The sequence below is a fragment of the Lipotes vexillifer genome, unplaced genomic scaffold (assembly GCF_000442215.2).
Source record: "Lipotes vexillifer unplaced genomic scaffold, Lipotes_vexillifer_v1.1 scaffold1521, whole genome shotgun sequence".
In the NCBI taxonomy this organism is placed as follows: Eukaryota; Metazoa; Chordata; class Mammalia; order Artiodactyla; family Lipotidae; genus Lipotes; species Lipotes vexillifer.
In genome coordinates this window covers 85368-96231 of record NW_006773775.1, presented here as the reverse complement: position 1 = coordinate 96231, position 10864 = coordinate 85368, and positions in this window count along the sequence as shown.

The following is a 10864-nucleotide window of genomic DNA, read 5'->3' as shown; positions in this document are numbered from 1 at the left end:
CCATGCTATAAAGCACAGGAAGCTCACCTTAGTGCTCTGTGATGACCTAGATGGGTGGGATGGGGGGTGGGTGGGAGGGAGGTCTAAGAGGGAGGGGATATAGGTATACATATAGCTGATTCACTTCATTGTACAGCAGAAACTAACACAACATTATAAAGCAATGATACTCCAATTAAAAAAAAAAGTGCTACAGCGCTTATCTATAGAACAATGAAAGAACTGATAAAAAAAATTTTAATAATAAAAACAAATAAAACTTCTATCAAGATTTTTTAACCTTAGGGACTTCCCTGGTGGTGCCTTTGTTAAGAATCTGCCTGCCAATGCAGGGAACACAGGTTCGATCCCTGGTCCAGGAAGATCCCATGCCACAGAGCAACTAAGCCCATGCACCACAACTACTGAGCCTGCACTCTAGAGCCTGCAAGCCGCAACTACTGAGCCTGTGTGCTACAACTACTGAAGCCTGCGCGCCTAGAGCCCGTGATCCGCAACAAGAGAAGCCACCACAATGAGAATCCTGCACACCACAACGAAGAGTAGCCCCCGCTCGCTGCAACTAGAGAAAAGCCCACACATGGCAACAAAGACCCAACGTAGCCTAAATAAATAAATAAAATTTATTAAAAAATGTTTTTAATCTTAATAAGAATTTTAATATACATATATATAACATATACATGTAAAACTGTCCATTTTTTTAAGCATTGGGAAGATACATTAGGACAGCATGTAGCTACTCTTACTACCACTTTAAAAGAGACCACCTACATTACCTAAATATTTACTACCTTGGAGAAAGTCATAGGCCTTTATGGATTTTTAAACCTAACTAATAATAGGTTTAAGGTTTTAACCTTGAAACCTAATATGGTAAGTTAAAATGCAAGATTATAATGCAGATTTTCCTGGAGATATACAGAAAAGCCAAGCAAAATTTAATAAAGGACATGTCATTAAATAACCAAAGTGAAGCAGTTCACCAACACTTAAATAAAAATTGCTGAGTACTGCGTCATTTAAATGCTCAGGACTATACAGTAACCAGTTAACAAATGTAAACAATCATATGGTTTCTAACCATAATTGTCCTCCTCTCCTTACATGAGTCAGCCATTGTAGGTCTAGAACAAGGCAGAACGAAGATGTTTTTTCAGAATAGGAATCTTTGAAGACCCTAGAGATGTTCCATTCAATTGTTTTGACATTTTCTCAACTCCAAAACACTTATTCTTAGTTGTGTAAATGTTTTATAGTCCCCATTAGATTTTAAGCACCTGACAATAAGGAGAATCTGTTAAGTAAGTATGTGTTGCTAGCTAGCAAAACAACAAGAAAAATAATATCAGAAGATGTAAATGTTAAGTTGGCCTATATTCTTGGTGACCTGAAAGCTATAAACTTCAGGGGGTATTTTACAAAAAACTTAAAGAGTTTCATGCCTTTCATGCAGAATGTAACTTAAGTCCATGTAAATCATAACACAAACAAAAATTATAACCAGTTCATTCCCTCCCCCACAATTAGGGTGAGAGTAGTATAAATATTCATTGGGAGATCATTAGATTTGCACCCAATTACATAATTAAAACTAAAAATAATAAACATGTGCATTAAATGTATCTAATGGAACACCAAAGCTGGAGATAAACCGTCTTGTAAAATACATAAAAATATAGGTCCAGAACCAAGGGCAATCTTTAACACAGGCCTGAAATCTTACTAAATCAAAGGCAAAACTTGAAGGTTGTTTTTTAGCACTACTGCCCCGAAACTTAAAACCAGCTGGGCACAGAGAAAGCAGAGTGAGGTTTCTTCAAAACCACCTACACAGTGGCTGTCTTCCTGCTCCCACGTCTGCATGTGGAGACAAGCTTCCAGCTCAAGCACGAGGAGCACATGCATATGGAAAACTGTGAAGTCAGCCAAATTCCCACCCACACCAGTTCCTCTCCTCATCAGCACCCTGACAACCCACAGAAACCAAATGGCTCAATGTGATGGCGAGATGAAAGCAGGACCCACTTCTCTTGTAAACAGAAATGTTTAGGTACATTGCAGACACTTAACCAACCCACAGAGCAGATGAATGAAGTATCAAGAGTTTTAAAAAGCAAAAGCTATAAAAAGATACATTTCATTAGAAGTGGAGACTTTAAACATGAAGGAATGGTATTTACCTAATTATAAATGGAAAAAGTAGAAAAGATACTAAGTGATCACATAAAGAAAACTAATATGAGAAATAAAATTCATTTCAAAGGAATTAGAAAAGGAAAAAAAAAACTTTGAGTAATGTTATCAAAAATTAAAACCTTGTCTCTCCAGAATCACTAGTGAATGAATTATGGTGAGCAGAGATTTCTCAAGAGCTGGATGTTTATCCTTCAACTAACACACTTGAGAAAAGTTTAACTATCCTGAATGCAAATCTTTCTAAATCTGTTACCTTATTATCTGTTATTATCTATTATTTTGACTCCTTTTTTTTTTTTTTTTTTTTTTTGCGGTTATGCAGGCCTCTCACTGTTGTGGCCTCTCCCGTTGCGGAGCACAGGCTCCAGACGCGCAAGCTCAGCGGCCATGGCTCACGGGTCCAGCCGCTCCGTGGCATGTGGGATCTTCCCGGACTGGGGCACGAACCCGTGCCCCCTGCATCGGCAGGCGGACTCTCAGCCACTGTGCCACCAGGGAAGCCCACTTTGACTTCTAAAATTGTTTATTCTTAAAGGCTCATGATAAGAAACATTGTGCAATGGTTAACAAACTCCAGCCTGAGATCAGGTTCCAGGTTGACCCATAAGAATCACCTGAGAAAACCTCATAAAAATATGGAGAAGATATTCTGATTTACTAGGGCAGGAGTGAAGCCCAGAAATCTGTGCTTTTAAAAATCTTCCCAGGTGATTCTGGTTCACAGCCAGTTTCACGAACCGAGAGTATAAGAGGAAGAACACTTGCCTGACCGTTAATATTCAGGTAGCTTTGTTTCCAAGAACTGTGCATGCATTCAACCACAATGATTGGACATCTGATATGTCCTAAAATTGAGCACCTAATATGGTCTTTGGTATACAAAGATGGATAAAACAAGGTCTGTCAAAGAGTTCACATTCAAACAGGGTAGCCAAATACGTAATTATAGTATAAGTCAGTCCAATAATAGGATATAATGAAAATCCATCACTGGATAGGGAAGACCTCCTCTACCTTAACCTGGGCTTCCTGGAGGGGATGGCAAATGAAGTGACTCCTAAAGGTTGAGATATTATCCAAGTGAATTTTGAGAGAGAGTGAGGAGAGAGAGGGGGACAATGTGCCCCAAACCCCCTCCCCCCCATTATATATATAGTATAAGGAGTGGTAGAAAGCAGGGAAGGGCTGGATAGGAGTACGAAGTTCATCTTGCAGGCAATGGGAAGCTGTTGCAATAAAGTCAGTGAATGTTACCATCAGATTTGCATTTCAGCCAGATGACTCTGGCTGGATAAGTGGTATATAGATTTAAGAAGGATCAGAAATGGAAGGAGAAAGATGAGTTAGGAATCCATGGAAGAATTCCAGGCAAGAGATATTAAAGGTCTGATATAAGGCAGTGAAAACTGAAATGGAAAAGGGAATATAAATTTGAGGAAAATGGAGGCAAAAAGACAAGGTGATTGCCTAGGTGGAGATGGCAGGTGGGAAGAATGGGAAAGGTGATGGAAAGAGTAAAAAGGAGTCAAGTAGGAGCCCCTCACCCCCGCTAGACTGAGGCAAGTAACTTACCCTTTCTAAATGTCATTAATAAAATGTGGAGCCTAGACAAGCTTCAAGAGAACTTCTAATTCTAAAAGTCTATGAATCATTTTACAGCACTGATTATTGCATTATTCAATGATGTCCTCAAAGCCTCTAAAAGTTGACTTTACACTAAGTGCCTCCTGGACATTTTAAGTTCACATACCTGCTTTCCAGAATATTGCTAATTTACTTCTTGATGTTAACTTATCAGCTGTAATGGTAGTGGCTGACAGCATGCCTGCATATAGCAGTTCTTCCCTCTTCTAAATTTGCTATTTCAGATGCATACTGTTAAGGAAGTTAGGTAACTAAGTCATCTCCCTCTCTTCTGAACTACAAAGGACTTCATTTGTAATTCCTTATGACACTTTCCTCATTCTACACTGCTTTATTTTTAGTTGTGTAAATGCTTTATAGGGCTTATTAAGGTTTAACTACCTGAGAATAAGAATAGTCTCAATATTCTTTGTGCCCCTTCACATAAATCATTCCATACACAAGCACCTTGCATACAGAATTTAAAAAATATATAGGGGTCTTTTTGCACCAAGATTGTTAGAATGTGGATAGATTGTGAATAAACAGACTCTGAGAAAGGACCCAAGCAGCATTTTTTTCTGAGTAGAGGAACTATAATGCTCAGGAGTCTTTCAGAAGGTCTTTTGTTTGGTTCTTTATTCTCAGTTGTGTTCCCGACAGATAAGGTTATTAAGAGGCAGAAATAGAAAACAGCAAGACATCATTAAAGCAAGAAAAACTGAAGATATTCAAGTACAACTTGAGAAAAGAGGTAACTATCAAAGAAAATATAGGCAGCCCGTACTTTTGCATATAACGGATTTCTGAAGAGCTATATGAGAGTAAGCTGTGTACATTCTCAGAAAACAAATACCGTATGCTAACACATATATATGGAATCTTAAAAAAAAAATGGTTCTGAAGAACCTAGGGGCAGGACAGGAATAAAGACGCAGATGTAGAGAATGGACTTCAGGACACAGGGAGGGGGAAGGGTAAGCTGGGAAGAAGTGAGAGAGTGGCATGGACTTACATATACTACTAAATGTAAAATAGATAGCTAGTGGGAAGCAGCCGCCTAGCACAGGGAGATCAGCTCCGTGCTTTGTGACCACCTAGAGGGGTGGGATAGGGAGGGTGGAAGGGAGACGCAAGAGGGAGGGGATATGGGGATATATGTATATGGATAGCTGAGTCACTTTGTTATACAGTAGAAACTAACGCAACATTGTAAAGCAATTATACTCCAATAAAAATGTTAAAATAAAACAAAACTGTACATTCTCAGAAGGCTAAAGACTATAAAAAATGTAGGTACAGGGCTTCCCTGGTGGCGCAGTGGTTGACAGTCCGCCTGCCGAGGCAGGGGACACGGGTTCGTGCCGCGGTCCGGGAAGATCCCACATGCCACGGAGCGGCTGGGTCCGTGAGCCATGGCCGCTGAGCCTGCGCGTCCGGAGCCTGTGCTCCACAACGGGAGAGGCCACAGCAGTGAGAGGCCCACGTACCGGAAAAAAAAAAAAAAAAAAAAATTTAGGTACATCTAATTGGTGCAGTTTGAAAACATATGTCATGCAATTTGAAAATACATGTCTAGCAATTTGTATCAACACTTTATTTTTACCTTCCCTGATAAATGAATCTCACAGATAAACTGAACACGCTAAAGCTAGTGTATTGTTAATGCCAAAATTGTGCCATTAGGGACATGCCGGATGATTTTTACCTTTGCCCAATTGCAACTAAGTTTATGAGGCCTATACCTCTTACGTCTCAACAGAACTTTTATTTTTCTAGAACACTGCCTCATATCTATAAAAATGGTATGTCAAGATTCAACTAAATACAAACTTAAGGTAGATAGCTAGTGGGAAGCAGTCGCATAGCACAGGGAGATCAGCTCGGTGCTTTGTGACCGCCTGGAGGGGTGGGATAGGGAGGGTGGGAGGGAGGGAGACGCAAGAGGGAAGAGATATGGGAACATGTGTATATGTATGGCTGATTCGCTTTGTTATGGAGCAGAAACTAACACACCATTGTAAAGCAATTATACTCCAATAAAGATGTTAAAAAAAAAAAAGGTTCAACTGAATAAATTGTCACTGTTGTTCAGAAAAAGGTGACAGTGGGGCCAAAACTGAGCTATTGGTCCTTTTCCTCTAATGGCTCAGAATAATCATTCTCAGCTGCTGAATATAACAGTACCCATTTTATTTATGAGTGTCAATTAATGATGTGGAAATTACAAGTTGGACAAAGTCTCAGAAATTATGACTTAAGGACTATCTACAATTTTAATATTTAGGAAGACAAAGAATCATAGAATTTTGATTTTGTTTTTTAGTTTTTAATAGATACTGTGTCTAATGGGTTGCACAAGTAGAAAGGAGCTGGTTAGTATGCACAGAAGGCCTAAAATTTGCATCTCCAGGGTCTTCCACATCTCTATTCCCTAACTGAATTCTGTCCTACGTGAACTCTGCAAAAGGGTTTAGTAATCAGGAACTTACTGCTCCCTCTCTATTCTGATTAAAGTTTGGCAAACATCTTTTTGCTCTTAGTTTCCTTGCTATAAGATGGGAATTTTCCAAAAATATTTTTAATAGGAAACTAAACAGAGCAGGAGGCTCCAAAATAAGCATAGAAACAGAATAAGCCTTACAGGATAAGGACTTTCAACCCAAACCTAATAAAAATTTAGATGTAGCTGAATCAGCTCAAACATTGATTATGTACCTCCTACATACCTAGCAGTTTGTAAAGCATGAAGGATAATAGTGGATCTTCCTTCTGGAAACTTATATTCCAGTTGGAGAGACAAACACATAAACAAAGGAATTACTATCAATATAATGTGGTAAATGCTAGGATAGACATATGCACATTTTACTGGTTTGCTTAACAGCCTTGATGGAATACTTCATTTAAATCTGCTAATTTTTCTCTCTCCTCAGTCTTTTTTTTTTTAGTGAATTAACATTTTATACCCATCATATTGGCAAAACAAATTTTTTTTAATACAGCAGGTTCTTATTAGTCATCAATTTTATACACATCAGTGTATACACGTCAATCCCAATTGCCCAATTCATCCCACCACCACCAACAGCACCCTGCCGCTTTCCCCCATTGGTATCCATACATTTGTTCTCCACATCTGTGTCTCAATTTCTGCCCTGCAAACTGGTTCATCTGTACCATTTTTCTAGGTTCCACATATATGTGTCAATATACAATATTTGTTTTTCTCTTTCTGACTTACTTCATGCTGTATGACAGTCTCTAGATCCACCCACGTCTCTACAAACAACCCAGTTTCATTCCTTTTTATGGCTGAGTAATATTCCATGGTATATATGTACCACATCTTCTTTATCCATTCATCTGTCAATGGGCATTTAGGTTGCTTCCATAACCTGGCTATTGTAAATAGTGCTTCAATGAACATTGGGGTGCATGTGTCTTTCTGAATTATGGTTTTCCCTGGGTATAGGCCCAGTAGTGGGATTACTGGATAATACGGCAATTTTATTTTTAGTTTTTTAAGGAACCTCCATACTGTTCTCCATAGTGGCTGTATCAATGTATATTCCCACCAACAGTGCAAGAGGGTTCCCTTTTCTCCACACCCTCTCCAGCATTTGTTGTTTGTAGATGTTCCGTTGATGCCCATTCTAACTGGTGTGAGGTGATACCTCATTGTAGTTTTGATTTGCATTTCTCTAATAATTAGTGATGTTGAGGAGTTTTTCATGTGCTTCTTGGCCATCTGTATGTCTTCTTTGGAGAAATATCTATTTAGCTCTTCTGCCCATTTTTGGATTGGGTTGTTCATTTTTTTAATATTGAGCTGCATGAGTTGTTTATATATTTTGGAGATTAATCCTTTGTCTGTTGATTCATTTCCAAATATTTTCTCCCATTCTGAGAGTTGTCTTTTCGTCTTGTTTATGGTTTCATTTGCTATGCAAAAGCTTTTAAGTTTCATTAGGTCCCATTTGTTTATTTCTGTTTGTATTTCCATTACTGTAGGAGGTGGATCAAAAAAGATCTTGCTGTGATTTATGTCAAAGAGTGTTCTTCCTATACTTTCCTCTAAGGGTTTTATAGTGTCCGGTCTTACATTTAGGTCTCTAATCTATTTTGAGTTTATTTTTGTGTATAGTGTTAGGGAGTGTTCTAATTTCATTCTTTTACATGTAGCTGTCCAGTTTCCTAAGTACCACTTATTGAAGAGACTGTCTTTTCTCCATTATATATCTTTGCCTCCTTTGTCATAGATCAGTTACCATAGGTGTGTGGGTTTATCTCTGGGCTTTCTATCTTGTTACATTGACCTATGTTTCTGTTTTTGTGCTGGTACCATATTGTCTTGATTACTGTAGCTTTGTAGTATAGACCAAAGTCAGGGAGTCTGATTCCTCCAGCTCCTTTTTTATCCCTCAAGACTGCTTTGGCTATTTGGGGTCTTTTGTGTCTCTATACAAATTTTAAGATTTTCTGTTCTAGTTCCTTAAAAAATGCCATTGGTAATTTGATAGGGATTGCACTGAATCTGTAGATTGCTTTGGGTGGTATAGTCATTTTCACAATATTGATTCTTCCAATCCAAGAACATGTTATATCTCTCCATCTGTTGGTATCATCTTTAATTTCTTTCATCAGTGTCTTGTAATTTTCTGCATAGAGGTCTTTTGTCTCCCTAGGTAGGTTTATTCCTAGGTATTTAATTCTTTTTGTTGTAATGGTAAATAGGAGTGTTTCCTTAATTTCTCTTTCAGATTTTTCATCATTAGTGTATAGGAATGCAAGAGATTTCTGTGCATTAATTTTGTATCCTGCTACTTTACCAAATTCATTGATTAGCTCTAGTAGTTTTCTGGTGGCATCTTTAGGATTCTCTATATGTAGTATCATGTCATCTGCAAACAGTGACAGTTTTACTCCTTCTTTTCCAATTTGTATTCTTTTTATTTCTTCTTCTTCTCTGATTGCCAAGGCTAGGACTTCCAAATCTATGTTGCATAATAGTGGTGAGAGTGGACATCCTTGTCTTTTTCCTGATCTTAGAGGAAATGCTTTCAGCTTTTCATCATTGAGAATGATGTTTGCCGTGGGTTTGTTGTATATGACTTTACTATGTTGAGGTAGGTTCCCTCTATGCCCACTTTCTGGAGAGTTTTTATCATAAATGAGTGTTGAATTTTGTCAAAAGCTTTTTCTGCATCTATTGAGATGATCATATGGTTTCTCTTCTTCAACTTGTTAATATGGTGTATCACATTGATTGATTTGCATATACTGAAGAATTCTTGCATCCCTGGGATAAATCTCACTGGATTATGGTGTATGATCCTTTTAATGCGTTGTTAGATTCTGTTTGCTAGTATTTTGTTGAGGATTTTTGCATCTATACTCCTCAGTGATATTGGTCTGTCATTTTCTTTTTTTGTAGTATCTTTCTCTGGTTTTGGTATCAGGGTGGTGGTGGCCTCATAGAATGAGTTTGGGAGTGTTCCTTCCTCTGCAATTTTTGGAAGAGTTTGAGAAGGATGGGTGTTAACTCTGCTCTAAATGTTTGATAGAATTCACCTGTGAAGCCATCTAATCCTGGGCTTTTGTTTGTTGGAAGATTTTTAATCACAGTCTCAATTTCAGTGCTTGTGATTGGTGTGTTTATGTTTTCTATTTCTTCCTGGTTCAGTCTTGGAAGGTTGTTCTTTTCTAAGAATTTGTCCATTTCTTCGAGGTTGTCCATTTTATTGGCGTAGAGTTGCTTGTAGTAGTCTCTTAGGATGCTTTGTATTTTTGCAGTGTCTGTTGTAACTTCTCCTTTTTCATTTCTAATTTTACTGATTTGAGTCCTCTCCCTCCTTTTCTTGATGAGTCTGGCTAATGGTTTAGCAATTTTGTTTATCTTCTCAAAGAACCAGCTTTTAGTTTTATTAATCTTTACTATTGTTTTTTTTTTGTTTCTATTTCATTTATTTCTGCTCTCATCTTTATGATTTCTTTCCTTCTTCTAACTTTGGGTTTTGTTTGTTCATCTTTCTCTAGTTCCTTTAGGTGTAAGGTTAGATTGTTTATTTGAGATTTTTCTTGTTTCTTGAGGTAGGCTTGTATAGCTATAAACTTCCATCTTAGAACTGCTTTTGCTGCATCCCATAGGTTTTGGATCGTCATGTTTTCATTGTCATTTGTCTCTAGGTATTTTTTGATTTCCTCTTTGATTTCTTCAGTGATCTCTTGGTTATTTAGTAATGTATTGTTTAGCCTCCATGTGTTTCTGTTTTTTACGTTTTTTCCCCTGTAATTCATTTCTAATCTCATAGCGTTGTGGTCAGAAAAGATGCTTGATATGATTTCAATTTTCTTAAATTTACTGAGGCTTGATTTGTAACCCAAGATGTGATCTATCCTGGAGAATGTTCCATGCGCACTTGAGAAGAAAGTGTAATCTGCTGTTTTTGGATGGAATGTCCTATAAATATCAATTCAATCTATCAGGTCTATTGTGTCATTTAAAGCTTGTGTTTCCTTATTAATTTTCTGTTTGTATGATCTGTCCATTGGTGTAAGTGAGGTGTTAAAGTCCCCCACTATTATTGTGTTACTGTCGATTTCCTCTTTTATAGCTGTTAGCAGTTGCCTTATGTATTGAGGTGCTCCTATGTTGGGTGCATATATATTTATAATTGTTATATCTTCTTCTTGGATTGATCCCTTGATCATTATGTAGTGTCCTTCCTTGTCTCTTGTAACATTCTTTATTTTAAAGTCTATTGTATCTGATATGAGTATTGCTACTCCAGCTTTCTTTTGATTTCCATTTGCATCTTTTTCCATCCCCTCATTTTCAGTCTGTATGTGTCCCTAGGTCTAAACTAGGTCTCTTGTAGACAGCTTATATATGGGTCTTGTTTTTGTGTCTATTCAGCAAGCCTGTTTCTCTTGGTTGGAACATTTAATCCATTCACATTTAAGGTAAATATCACTATGTGTGTTCCTATTACGATTTTCTTAATTGTTTTGGGTTTGTTTTTGTAGATCCTTTTCTTCT